The sequence below is a fragment of the Patagioenas fasciata genome, chromosome 6, assembly GCF_037038585.1.
Source record: "Patagioenas fasciata isolate bPatFas1 chromosome 6, bPatFas1.hap1, whole genome shotgun sequence".
NCBI lineage: Eukaryota > Metazoa > Chordata > Aves > Columbiformes > Columbidae > Patagioenas > Patagioenas fasciata.
In genome coordinates, this window is record NC_092525.1 from 8575496 (window position 1) to 8589863 (window position 14368).

The following is a 14368-nucleotide window of genomic DNA, read 5'->3' on the forward strand; positions in this document are numbered from 1 at the left end:
CTACCTTTCGGTTAACTTTTGTGAATTTTTAGATGCGTGTACGTGTTAAGCTTTCAGCTTGGCTTTAACTGAGGCTAATGAGTTCTGGCTTTAACTGGGAGTAATGTGTTAGCGAAATGAGCAGGTGTTATGGGAAGTGAACAAGATGTGACACACGTTTGCTTGGATAACAATTTTGCGTCAATAATTGTTCTGCCACTCTAAATGTAGATATCATCTGTGACATGGCTTCTCCTTCGCCAACCTTGTTAAAATCATAAGAAATAAAACAAGGAGGAGCAACACTTTGTTGGGACAGATGTTTGAGGCTATTGGCAAACGCATCACATTTTTGCATGTTCACTTTCATGCAGTTTGCAGTTATGTTAATGTATGCTCAGGGCACTTGCTGATAAAAGTGACAATGCAGTGCGCTACAGCCATTGTCACTCTTCCGACTGTAACCTCAAGGACAAACATGGCACATTCTCACTTTTCCTATCTTCAGCAGTCCGTATTTCTAGAGGAAAAAGAAAGAAGTTCTCTGAAGGTCTTAATGACAACAAACACTCAGATCCTGGGCACCGAGTCCACAGATGTATTTTTAATAAGAGGAAAAGCGGGTTGGAGACCAGAATAACTTAACATGAGACTTTTCTATAAAATGAATTTGCGATACTTTGCTCATAATTTCAGAAACAGCGTTCGCTGGAACAATGAAAGGGTTGAGTACGTTGAGTTTGTGCATAGATGTGACCACAGTAAGCAGCTGTCGCTCAGATCTCTCAGTTCAATACAGCAAGTCTGCTAAACCAACACCGCAATTAGTCCCAAGGACCAAAATAGCTGAACACTAAACCAGCTTTCAGTAGCTATGTAGGTAGACATACTGCACTCAAAGAGGGGGAAAAGCTTTCCATAACATGCATTTATTTTTCTGAAATACAAGTTTTACCCTTTGATATTTAGTCAGAAATCTATAATAATTGCCTCATAGGAAAAAAAAATATATATATCTATTTGTGCCATGATTATATATTTGAATGCCAACAGTTTTGCTTTCAGCAAAGGCATTTTCAAATGAAGCCTGATGCTGGGTCAGGCCAAAATTACCTAACAGCCTAAAGCCGAGATTTTTCAGAGAGGCTGAGTTAGGCACTTAATTCCTAGTAGGATTGGAAAATGCCAGCTTGTGGATTAAAGGGTCCAGTTTTGGCCCTACAAACACAAAAATACAATAAATCACAGTCCTGAGTCTTTTATCTGTCTCCAGAGACTGCAACTTTTAAATATTCCATTTTTTTGAGTCCTAGCTGTAAGATCTGACACCAACAGTCTGTTTTTGCAAAGTTGCAGTGTCGTTCATGATGGCTGAGATCTGCCATAATCACCATCACCTCTTAATTTACTGATTCAAATTAGGCAGTGGGTTATTTATTTGCAGCTGTTAATGTGTGGGGAATGGTTCCTGCTCTCCACCTTGCCACGGGCAGGCAGCCCTCGCTTGTGGGGCAGCTCGCTCGGCCTCATTTACAGCATGAAAATCCAAAGCCTTATTGCTTAATTGTAAGAATAGACAAAGGACTTAAACCAAAGGTGACCTCTGTGATCTGCGCTGCTGTCGTGACAAAAATCGTCCCTTTCTTTTGTGTGTGCGTGTGAAATCCCTGAACCCGTTTCTGCATGTTTAGTCAAGAATCCCTCGGTGAGCCCTCGCAGGTATTTCAACAGCTCTTCCCGTGTGCCTCTAAAAGCATCTCCAAAAATTGATCAGCCGGTTAATGGGATTAATCGCAAGGGAAAATAATGCCATTATTGTCAATAAAGAGCTGTTGAGACACAAGTGCCAAAACATTGGAAAGAGAGTCATTAATCTGTAATCTGGATTGAGGGCACTCTGGAAAAAATGAGAGAAAAAATAGATAAATAAATGAAAAGGAAGAAACGTAGAGCCCTGTACGTTGCATCTTTCATGCGACGTACAGGGCTGCGCTGTTCCAGTGCCCTCGAGAAAACAGGTACAGAATGCTCCACAATGCACCCCAAACTGAATTTACCTCTGAATTTGATCCAGAACATTTCCTTAACACCCCCTGTACTTGACTCTGAGTTTTAGGACAAAACCTTCAGCTGTTTTAGTTTGGCTTTGCTGTACAAAGGAGCTGAGGATCTGCCCTTAGTTTCTACGTTGCCGTGTTCTAGAAACACTTTGTATGTGCACATAGGATCACACCACATTTTGTGGTAACCACTCAATACTTGCAAATAAGATATCCCTGTTTCCATAGCTTTTCCATGGAGACAAAGCTTTGTGCGTCTCCTGTGTTTGCAATAATAATGCAGCTTTCCAGTTTCTCTTCTCGGTAAGGTAAGTTCATCTCCCACTGAAGAATTTTTTAATTATTGATACCATAAATGGAAGTGTGTTGGAAACTATTGGCTTTGAAAATAGCTAACATGTGATATTATCCAGGAGCCATCAGGAACATTCTTTTGAAATTCTCTTTGATTCCGCCATCCTCAGGGCTTTATCCTTCTCTACCACTCTCTCTACTGCCAATTTAAAATAACATTCTCTTGAAATCAGTGCTATGTCAGGAGAAATTCATCAGCGCCATAGGTGCACGTTTCCCAGATGTATATAAACCCACTACATTTGGCAGCAGTAAATTGATTGCATTTAAAAAACCTGGGGTAGCTGAATATTCCATGGTGCCCAGCTTGGCTGCAGCATGGAATATAAAGTATTTTAAGTTTCTTTCAGCTTTGTTTTAGGCGAAATAAAGTAAGAGCTGACTCCTTAACTCCCGCCTTTTGCTTTGCTCAGGTTTTCTCTGAGCACATTGGAGGTTTACGTGCAGGAACAGGGTAAAATATCCCTCGTCTTTCTGGGGTGGCCCTGAGGTTTGATCAGAAATGTGAATGTCTTTGTGCTCCCCGCAATATCAAAGCTCTTTGCTTTTAAACACGGAAAAAAAAAAAGCTTGATTTTAAGAGTATTTATCAGACCGATCTCAGTGGTGAAATATTCTCCCCCTTTAATATCACCCGTGCTGCCTGCTCTAAAAATGTCTCAATTTCATTAATTCGTGATACATTTCTACACTGAATTCTTTTAAGGTGGCTTTAGTTTCCGCCATACATATTTTACAGCCTTAAATTATAGATATAGGACTGTTGCCTAGTTAATTTCCTCTGGTTAGGAAAATATATTTCTACTCTTCTGGCATTGCATAAATTACTATGTGGGATTTGCTATATTTTTAGCTGATTAAGTTTTGCATTTTTACATATTACTGCTTGTGAGACCTCAAGTAAAACTACGTAAAGGAAGGAGAAGTTTTATTGTATACTTGAAAGTTTCATTTAACTGTAAATTCCACCATAAGCCCCCCTACAAGACTTTTCCATTACCTTCTTGGATAGCCTGGCTATCTACTTCTTTCTAATTGAAGCATGAAAATAATATGAACTCAAAGTCATGAAGCTATACGACAGGTATTAGTAAAAATGATATGGAGTAATAAAATGTGACAGAAAGTTGTTTGCTGCTAAAATTTCGGTACTATTTTTGCTAGTCCTTATTAATTAATACTATATTGGTTTGGGTCTAAGGACGTGTCAGGGGATAGCGGCTGTTTTTGAACAGCCTGACATAATTACTGTTCGTGTTCACTAGTGAAGCTTCACAAGCTATTTTATTTGGAAAGGTGGTGGGCAGAAGAAATTATCATCTTTCCAATAACAGTCAAGTCTTTTAATTCTCAGTGATGGGCAGGAGTGAAACTGTTCCTCATATCACTAAGACACTGGGCGTTAATCCACCCATTTGCTCACAATAACGTAAAATAACTCAGTGAGACAGAGCCTCAGTGCTCAGCGAGGCAGTAGAACACAAATGGCTTTTGTTTGAGCTCGCAGTACCAGCATTTCTTTGCCATACAAATAAAATATACATGCTGGTGTAGGCTCAAAGTGAAATTCTAATGCTGTCAGTCTTAGCTGAATCCTGAGACTACAGGAGGAAGTTTGCTGTAGTCTTGATGAAACTTCAGCAAGGTGAACTACTGACAGACAGCAGACAGAAAACAGACTCTTCATTTTTTCATGCCATTAGGTTACATTCAGTTGTCCTGAGGCTAATTAGGAAATTCGACTGTATCCAATTCCTCATCTTCACTGCATCTGAAGAGCCGTAAGAATTTCCAGTTGCTGCGATAAGGAGAATACTGTTGCTGGTAATTACCTATTCGTGCAGGTCAGAACCTCCCTCATTCTTACTTAAACGTCTCCGTTTGCTGGAATAACGACCACAGAGGTGCTGTGCGCCCGCTGACCGGTGCTGCCGTCCCCACCAAGCCTGGTCCCAAGAGAATAAGCCCACCCTGACCTATCCTCATCTGTCTCCCCAAACACCGTCTATACCCATCTCAAATACCACACTTTTGAGATCTATTGAAATGACACTTTTTTATCCAATAATGAAACCAGATTTTTTTTCTTTTCCATTTAGTTACAAAATATTTAATTTGAGTAAGACTGTCTCATCCCCACCTTTGCATTTAAAACAAAATGACCTTTTTTTTGGATACATGTAGAATAAGTGATATTTGCAAAGTCAAAATAAGACTGCAGAGAGGATATTCTAAAGGCTAATCCATTACTTTTGAAGAAAAATATCAAGCTTTTCCCCAATACCTTATTATTATTCTGGGTCACCACGATGTTTCCATGCACCTTGGCATGTCCCTTTAATTGGATCCTTACATAGGAAGGTCCGGCACAGTTGCATTGAAAGCTGACATTTCTAACTAACTGACCTTTTCAGGCCCAGTGCTACTCCTATAATGATTATCCTCTAGCATTGTTTGGACACAATACCACATACTTCACAGCACATAAAGAATATGTTCTTTGAGAACTATTCAAAATGCCCAATCTCAAGTTAGCAAAATGAGAAAATTGGGTGCAAACATTCATCAGAGTGTTATTGTGCAGGTATCGATTTGAATGCCCTTTCATTTCTCTGGGAAAAAGTGTTGTATTATAGAGCTCTAAATTAACTTCTGTTCTGGTTTTTTTTCCTCTTTTTTCCCTAGTAAGTATAAAAAGGTCAAATTCATTCATAAGGCTGAATAGATTTGCAGGATATAAGCAATAAGATAGCAATCAACCTTCAAATAACCTTTAAAGAGACAGTATCTTTTCTTATAAACAGTAATTGATCTGCTCATTAAGTCGCTGCGTACTCTTTGGGCTCACCTAGGCAAAAATGTGTAGGAACCTGTGACAGAAGGATGTGGGCTAGAACAGAACAGGAATAAATCCTCAGGTGGAGGTATAAATATTTGACAGGTTTTGCGGGGCATAAAGTTGATGAAAGGGTTGACATTGGGATGTGAATTCCTTGACTGTTACAAGGCTGGAGTGAAAAAGACATGGAAAAGACCTCGAAGTATGAATTTGGTATTAGTGAGGATAACGATGACAGCGTGTCCAGACCTGCCCGAAACCTGAATACATCTTCACCTTCCCTTCTGAATTTCGCAGCTGATGTGGGGGGGGCGAACAGCGCACTTTGCCTTTGGTCAGCGTTCGTATAGGGGGTGCACATATAGGGGCACTTCTGCCGGGGAGCTGCTGCACGTCACAACCGACTTAACCAGCTGTATCCGAGCTGCTCTTTCAAGAACAGCCAGAATGTCAAGTCATGGCTTTCTTTGGGCCGTGAGTGCTTTTTTGGATGTACGAGGGGCGGCTGGCGATCTCTGTCTGTGCAAAAGGAAACCTGCACATCCAGCCCCTTGCGGCGCCGGTTCCCCAGCCGCAGCCCCTTGTCACCATCACCCGGTCCCGGTGTCCCTGCAGCTCCTCCGGTGTCGGCCGCAGCGGCGCAAGGGCTGCTGCAGTTTCTTCCGAGCGAGCGATATTTATCCGGGGACTCGCCTGAAGAACAGGGATTCTGTGATTTAAGATACCAATCGGAAGATTAGTGTTCTGGCCATGTCCATATTTCATTTCTGCATGTAAATCCGTGTTATGTTTTTAGTATTATTTTTATGAATTGCACATACACTGAGGACTATCTGTGCATAATTGATTACAAGGGGTTGTCTTGGTTTTTATCTTTGATCAGGATTTCCAGAAGCAGCAAGTATCCCAGGTGACGAGGCTTTTCGTGCTGTAAATGTTTGCACATAATGCTTTCTGTTTTACTTCACAACGTGCAGAATGAGCATCTGGCTTATTTAGAGAGAGCGAAAATGAGCGATTCTTTGCACAGGTGCATTGTGTTCCTTCTCTTTTGGCATAAGGTTGAGAAAAACTTAAAATGATATTTTTTTTCTCAAAAAAAAACCCACCACTTTTTCTTGCATATCAGATGTTTTCACAGAGAACAGAAAGCTTTGTCCTTTTTAATGGAATTTTGGTTTCCAAGGGTATCTGTATGGAAGCAGTCTCTTCACTTAGGTGTTTGTTTAACTACCTGCTGAGTGACCTGAACAGGACTTGGTGAAAACCAGTGTACTAAATGTATAGAAGACAGCAGAGGATGATACTGACGGTACAAAATGGAGTAAAGCACATGAGACCTGAATAGCAGCCTGTGCAGCTCGCAGGAGACTCCCCGGTGTGGTCCAGGTGCCAACAAACCTGGGTGCTCTGCCGGAAAGAAATCAGCCCTGACTCTTCTTTAAAATTATTATTCTTTTTAGTAAAGAGGCTTTAGGGTGCTGTCATTCCAGTGATGCCGAATTGCAGCTGGACCTGGACCTTTGCTCGTGACTTTGTCTTTAACCAGGCACATGCTGTGCTTCATTTCTACTGCGGCAGCACCCACGTCTCGCAGCGCACAAGGATGCAGAGTGCGGCACCAAGCTGGCCCTGAACTTATCAGATAAAGCAAGGGACAGTGGGCAGGATGGGATGTCAAAAGTAAGAGATGTTTTCAGTAGAACGGCATTTCATTTTAGAGAGACTGCCCACTACCAGCCTTTTTGCCTTCTAGATTCCCGTGCCTCTTCGCTACCCCTTTTCTCCAGTGTCTGACATAGCAGAAAATGGCAGAACGGTGATAATTATACAGCTACAATGGGCTGAGGAAGAGGGGAGCTGGAACTGCACAAGGGACTGTTCCTTAGCTCATTTGTTTCTAAGAATTGCCAGTGGGCTCATTTTTTTGTTATGCAGAACATTTTCTATTCAAGCAGTCAGCCAAGGTCGCTGGGAAACCCACAAGAAGAGATAACCCACAGCCTTTTTTATAATATTTTAAGCTCGTAACTAGAAGGCACAAAAGGAATTTTTAGGAGAGATTTCAGTAGAAAAGTGCGATAGTTTTGTGAATTCAGACTGAAAATGCAGGATAACCCATGGTGGAAAAGTGACTTGTTCATCACGCAGCTCCGTGCAGTATTGGAGGGAGTTATCTGAGATGCTGCTAAATGAGATAGTGTAAGCACGGTTAGGCAGTAATATCACTGCAGTGTCCTTAAAAGGCAGGTTAAAGGAAGGTGAAATGCTGTTTTAGGACCATGGTCTGGTTCTGGCGTTGCAGCTGGCCGAGGTGTTTGTACAAGGTGCCGCACTGCACCGCGCGGATGCTGCGGGTGCCAGGACGGTGCTGGCAGAGCGCTGAGGCACGCAAGGCCACATGAGATAAAGTCTATAATGGGGCCTGCGGAGGGCAACATAAACCATACAGCTGTATTTGCTGGGCCATACAACTCAAAATGAAAATAAGTGTGTTGGAAATAGCTAGGAGACAGCAGGGGATTATATTATTCTTGATGTTTTTATTATATTACCTGCCCTTTTGCACACCTGCATCCATTGTCTTTATCATCTGGGGACTGCTGGAAGGAAGAATTCTGTGCGCAGACCCTGATTTTCCTGCCCATGACCCGGCAGCCTTGCAGCAGTGCTAAATCGTGATAACCCGTGATAACCCACCCGCTCGCTGCCCCAACCAGGGACTGTGAGGGTGCAGGGAGCACAGCTGGATGCGAGAGGAATCCACATCTGGTCACTTAGACCGGCTGCAAACTTGCTTTGTGATCTGTTCCAGAGCACTGAAGTTTCCTCTTACTTGGACCAAACCCCTCACCATTGTCAAAGATTTGACAAACCTGACATTGAGAGCGACTTCATGCACTGCGTTACCGTGCGATCCCGAACTGAACCCCCTCGCTGCAGCAGGCGGGCTTCAGTTTTGGTATTCAGGCACTAAAAGAGCTTTCTATATACTAGAAAAATTCCCTCCGTGGTCTAGTTTGAGCACCTGGGGCAGCTGCTTTGGGCTCTGGGCTGGACCACGGGCACGGCCGAGGCCGACGCTCCCCATCCCTCTGCCCACCTGGCCAGGTGTCACCTCTGCCATAGCCTTGACTTTCACACCGGCTCTGCGGACACTTGTGGCATCTCGACAAATGCCTCCCACAGCAGGAGCCGCGGTGCCACGTGCGTTTGTACCCAGCACAAAGAGAGACGCTATATAATACTGCTGCTGCTAATAAATACCAACCGTATAGATGTCAGGTTGCCCAGAGAATGTATTCTACCCACAAACCAGGCGGCTCTGCTGCGGGGTTCGGGAATTAACTGCAGGAGTATCACTCTCTTAAGGCTTTGTGTTATAGTTCTGTTTTCTTCACCTTTAACCCCACAATGGGTTATGACCATACTTTCTCTTATAACTAAATGCTCTTCTGTCCTTTGACAAAACAGATTTGTGTCTTTTCATAGCTTTCTGTAGAGGGCTAATAATACATGGGAAAGCTTTACTGCCCACAGGAGACTTTGCCTGGCCGTAATAATAAGAAATGCTGTTGAAAAGTCATGATCAATGTTAATTCAGTTATTTTTCATTCTCTCTTTTTGTAATGAAATCTTCTACTTTGTGCATTTTATCCAGTGCTACCCCATGAATTGCTTGTTGGAGAGAGGGGTCATTGGTTATAAAAATGAATTCTTGTTGTTTGGCCTCATACAAAAACAACTGCAATATTTTGAAATGATGAATTTAAGGGAGAAAAATAGTGGAATCTTGGATGTACAAAAGATGTAAATATTGTTTTCCAGGTTCTATGGTTCCCAGATGCCTTCTCTAATTGCGTAGCTAACCCTAAGTTTATTAAGTTATTTTCCAGAGTCAAACTCATTTGTAAACATGTCAGAATAAAATCTAAATTTAAAAAAACCAAAACCTTTGGATTAGAATTCTGGAGTGATAAACAAACTAATTTAGAATGTATTTGCATGTAATTTACATGTGCCAAAATAGGACTGCATGTGGTTTGTAAATACAGGTCTTGAATCTATTTAAAATTACAGAATAGCACAGAAGAAATTAATTGTAGCTTAAAAAAAAAAAAGGGTAAAATAATAAAAAGATGGCTTAAAATGGCCCATGTTTGAACGTGATTCAATGTGCAGAAACTGGAGGGGAGAGATAAGCAGGCAGAGAAAGCTGTAAATTCTAGCAGCAACATCTGTAGTAGTTAGAATACTATGTTTTATTGCAATCCCTTACCTCCCCTCATGGACATTACTATGGCGTGCCGTACATTTATTATTCACTTTCTGCAAGAGATGTTTTCCTAGCACAGCCTTAAAAATAAGGTCTGTTCCTTTCTTTTAACATTTGGACTTGTTCAAAGATAACGTGGTCAGCTTCCATTTGGAGCATCATGGCCTGTACATTGGCATGAGATAACAATTTATCACTATCCAGCTTATTACATTGGTACCAAAGGGTCAATCAGCAGGTAAATCCTCCATCTGGAGAAGACGTGTTGGTCAGCGTTGCCTGCGAATCCTCCAACCTGAGCAGAGAATGCAGTTTAGAGAGGGAGGAGAAGGCCGTGGGGGACGATGAGTGGCATTGGTGACGGGATGTGTAGAACGATGCTGAAGGGAGGGGACGCTGAAAGGCAATGGCCACGTGGAGCTGGCAGAGTCTTGTCAGGAGTGTCACAGGTGCTCGAGGTGCAAGAATATTCATGTGCTGGTTATTTCTGCTGTCACACCTGCCAGAAGGAGGCTCTGACAGAATCCTCCATGTTTTTTTCCCATCTAAAATACTCTATGTGAAGAGGCAGGATGGAGCGTACCCTCTATGCCTATTGCTTCCGATACATGAAGGGCAGAGTGAAGCATCATCTGTGGAGGTCCGAGGTGGAAGAAGGGACATCAGCCACGACAGCAGCAGCTCTTGTTTTGACTACTCAGCTTCTGCTCCTTCTGTGAGCATCGAAATGAAATCTGGGCCTTGGGATGAAAGCAGCCATGGTTTTGAGGGAGGAGGAAATGCTCTTTGGGTAGAAAGGGATTGAGTAAATCCAGACGTAAGGGCTGAGTTTGGTAGCACTGAAATCCATCACTGGAGGTAATCGATGTTTTCAGGAATGTCCTTTTCTATACTCATACCCAGAGTTTAAAAAGGGCAGCAAAGGGGTGCTGCAATATCGGATTTAACAGGGTCTGTAGAGTGCGGCAGTGTCAAATCTCCCTTGTCTTCACACTTTGCCAAGATTAAGTAGAGATGGAAGGGCCCCCCTCCAAACCCTGGGATGTTTTTCTACGCTTGGTTTCATACATTTTCTTTCCTTTTTAGGCAAGGGGGAGAAAAAACTAGGAATGGAGGGGGGAAAACAAACTTCTTGGGGTAGGAGGAAGAGCTTTGTTGTGTCTTTGCTACTCTGTATTTTGCTTGAGTACCATGGAAGAATATTCACTATCAAGGATCTGATGTCAGGAACCATTCTATAATTCTTTTCCAGGTCATAATACTTCTAATTCAATGTGCAGATAAACGTCTCTAAATATTTTCTTGTACTTCTTATCTCTTCAACTCTAGAAGAAATTAATTGTAGCTTAAAAAAAAAAAAAAGGTTTTCTTTCCCATTTGACTCTGAGCCATTTTGCATATCTGCTTTAAATGTTAATTATTAATTAGGACATAATCTATTTAAGTCTCTTTAGCTGCCCATTTCTTCCGAATAAGGCAGCTGGATGAAACAAGAAAGATGCATCGTTATATAGATGATAAATTAGCCTCTTATCCAGGCGAAGACAGCGTCTCAGCACTGAAGCTGAGATACGCCAGGGCTGGAGTGGAGGAGCCTCCCGCCTCCTGTCCGCTTGCCGTTTGATCCATAGCGTGAGCGGCTAAGATGGCTTTTAATTAAATCATTGGCAGCAGTGGAGCTTCATCCCCATAATTTCCATCCTAGCAGAGTTCTTGTTGCTGGCGAATGGACTTAGCGGGAGGTCGGTGGTAGGTTGAGTGGTTTTAAGTTGTCTTTGAACACGAGGAGTCAGAGAAACAACAGCACGCGATATTAAAAACTACCACAAAAGCCAACGCGTAATAAAAAGCTCTTGTGCGTATCCCAAGTGAAGCAGATCCCTGTGTGAAGATCAGCGAAGTGGCAGCAATAGTTATGTCTTGCAAAATCTTGTTGACTGAATTTGCTGTATTGATGGGAGCGGGGAGAGTTGTGGATCTTTATACAAATGTGTGGTTTCTTGACAGAAAATGTGTCTTGGCCACCTTTATCAACTGAGTCCTGAAGACAAAATATGGGGCTGGCAATGAGCATCAATGACCCGCTGTGGAAACAGGGCTTTCTTTCATTTCTTTTAATTATATTTTTGTTCAAATCAGAGTATCACAGTATGTTTGGGATTGGAAAGGACCTCAAAAGATCATCTAGTCCAAAGATCGTCTAGTCCAATCCCCCTGCTCTTATTTGTTGAAAACATTACTTTTACTTCATTTTCAACAGCAAGTGACACACTTTGGATTAAAATTTTTTATATTTGTGTATTTTTATATTTGTGTATTCAGCTCTTTATTTGCCAAGTTTAATGCAAAAAAAAGGAGCCCTTGTTTATATGAACAGTATCTATATGGACTTATCCATATGAGCATTTGAAAAGCTGGGCATTAGATTGCAGAGTCCATCAACCTGGCTTCAAACCTTCCCCAGCAAACAGCTGAATGGCTTTGGCAGTCTGCAGCGTGCTCTGAGGCTTCAAGTGATGCCGTTGTGCTGCTCGCTGCGTCTCAGCTCTTCACAGACCAATGGCTGGTGACGCTGGGACATTTTCACCTGTATTTTATATTTATCCGTTCATAATGATCAATTCAGTTCATTGTTCATGATGATCGGTTCCAGAAAGAAACACTGGGTCCATGCTGGTATTACCTTTAAAAAAGAGCACAGACACCTACCCCAGTTCAGACACACGAGTTAAATTACACATACATTTGTAATAATGCCCAATAATATGGCCCGATTGCTTTTGTTGTAACTCAAGCTGTCCTGGGCTGTTGTGACATTGCTAAGATGGAGAACACAGACACAATTGAACTCTTGTTCTCTCCAGGACTCGGGCAGATGGTCCATTTGGGATCCAGAGCCAGAGAACTCGCGTGTTCCTGACGTCCTTAAAATGCGGCTGGCAAGGGTGATGTTCATTTGTGATGGGCTTAACTCGCATGGGGAAATCCAGAGTCAAGTCACTGCTCCCAGGATTATATTTCATTATATACAAGCTAAAATTTCCTTAAGATAAATGGGTGCACAGCCCCAAATTTCTGTGCAATAGTATTGACCGAGCTTTTACCCTCAGGAGTGACATCTTAGTCATTGCAAGGGTCTGCTCAGAGCACAAAACCAGCCAAAAATGCAAACAGGTATTTGAGAGTAGCAGAAAAAATAGAGAACAAATGAGATGTAGCGATACACAGCTCTCAAAATAGGTGGTAGAGCTGGAAGAAGTCCTGTGAAAGACAATGGGGATGATCAATAAAATGGCTTCCATCTGAAAAGAAAACCAGTAGAAATGTGATTTTTTTTTTGCTGTAAGATGTGCCACTGGTGTAAATGGAGCTTGAACTGAGTTTCTAAAGTCAATGGAAGTTTTCCATAGTTAAAAAATGCTGCAGCCACTGCTGCATTACTGTATTTTGAACCACATGGTGATGGGTAAATACAGCAATAATACAAGTTACTGCTGGCCCAGGCATCATAACGAGTTTATATTCATTAAGGATAAAGAGCAAACAATTGCAACCTGTACTATGGTTTGCCTGAGAAGGATTAAATTCCCAAAGCTGTAAAAATTCCTTAGCAAATATTTAACAGAAAATGCGGCTTTTTCTTCTTTTTTTTCTTTAAAGAAATTGTATTAATTGTGTATCTCCAAAGCCACATCCCTTGACATGAAGGAAAACTTTAGCTAAAGGTCTGTTCAGGTTCAGTGATATAAATAAGAGAGCTTTAAAAAGTAAAATTCAAATATTTAGCCTTAATGAGAATAGGGGACATAAATAGCTATTGGGTACAAAAAGACATGAAGGAAAAATCCTTGTGGGCAAAACTAAAAGTTCTATTCTTAGTATATTTGCTAGGATCTCTTTTATTCTAAATAGTTTAAAACTCTACAGGTTTTAGTTCGGAATGATAACGCAGAAAAGGCAGATGTGCTCAGCAAGAGTTTCTTTTGGTTTCTGTCACCTTGGGCTAAAATGCTTTCAAATCTGGTACTATAATAACCGGGAATGATGTCGGTTTAGTCTCTGTTAGGGATAAACACTCTGAAATCAGCAGCTGAGCAGACACTTCTTGTCCGGGACTCCTAGAGGAGCCAGGGTCACCTCGGGCCCAAGGCCATTGCACATCAATGTATCTTTGGACGTGGGGGATGCAGTTTTATTGGACAAATACTCAAAAAGGCAACTTGTGGGCCTCAGGTTAGGACAGACTGCTATTTTGACAACAACCCCCAGGAAACTAATTCAAAGACTGATGGAGGTTTAGGGAGCAAAAGTGAAACACCAATGGAAGGCAGTCGGCGTTTTGCGGGAAAGAGGATTTGCCAAACAATTCATCTCAGCCTTTGAGTATGTTATAAATTTAGTTGATAAAGTTAGCTGCGTAATCTTTTTAAGGGGTTTGATTTAGTACCCTACAGGTTTTTAAAATATAGGATGTATTAAATAGGTTAAAGATCAGTCAACTGACACATCTCACAAATCACTCATCTTGGAGGAATCTTGCTTGAATAGGGCTCTTTTTAATGGGTTTCTTTTCACGGTAGTGGGCCCAATGCTATTTCTAATGATGATTTGTCGGTGATTAAAACATCACTGTTGAGTGGTAAGGAGAGATGTGGAGAGGAGAGGTTAGTCATACCGTGCAACCTGGATCTCTCGATGGGCTGCATCCGTTCACACAATACAGATTTCAATATAGCAAAAAACCAGATTTCTGCTTCTTAAAGGCAGGAATGCAGCAGAAGCCTGCTTAATGGAGCAGGATCGACAAAGAATTTGGGACTCTGTCATGAAATTCAAGTGGATGTAGCCTCGATTATATAC

General features: G+C 41.8%; 1 protein-coding gene across 1 annotated transcript in view; it reads left to right on the forward strand.

The window, feature by feature from the left end:
* Positions 1-14368, forward strand: part of BEND5 (BEN domain containing 5) — an 876445-nt gene that overhangs the window by 453013 nt on the left and 409064 nt on the right. The gene's annotated exons all lie outside the window — the stretch shown is intronic.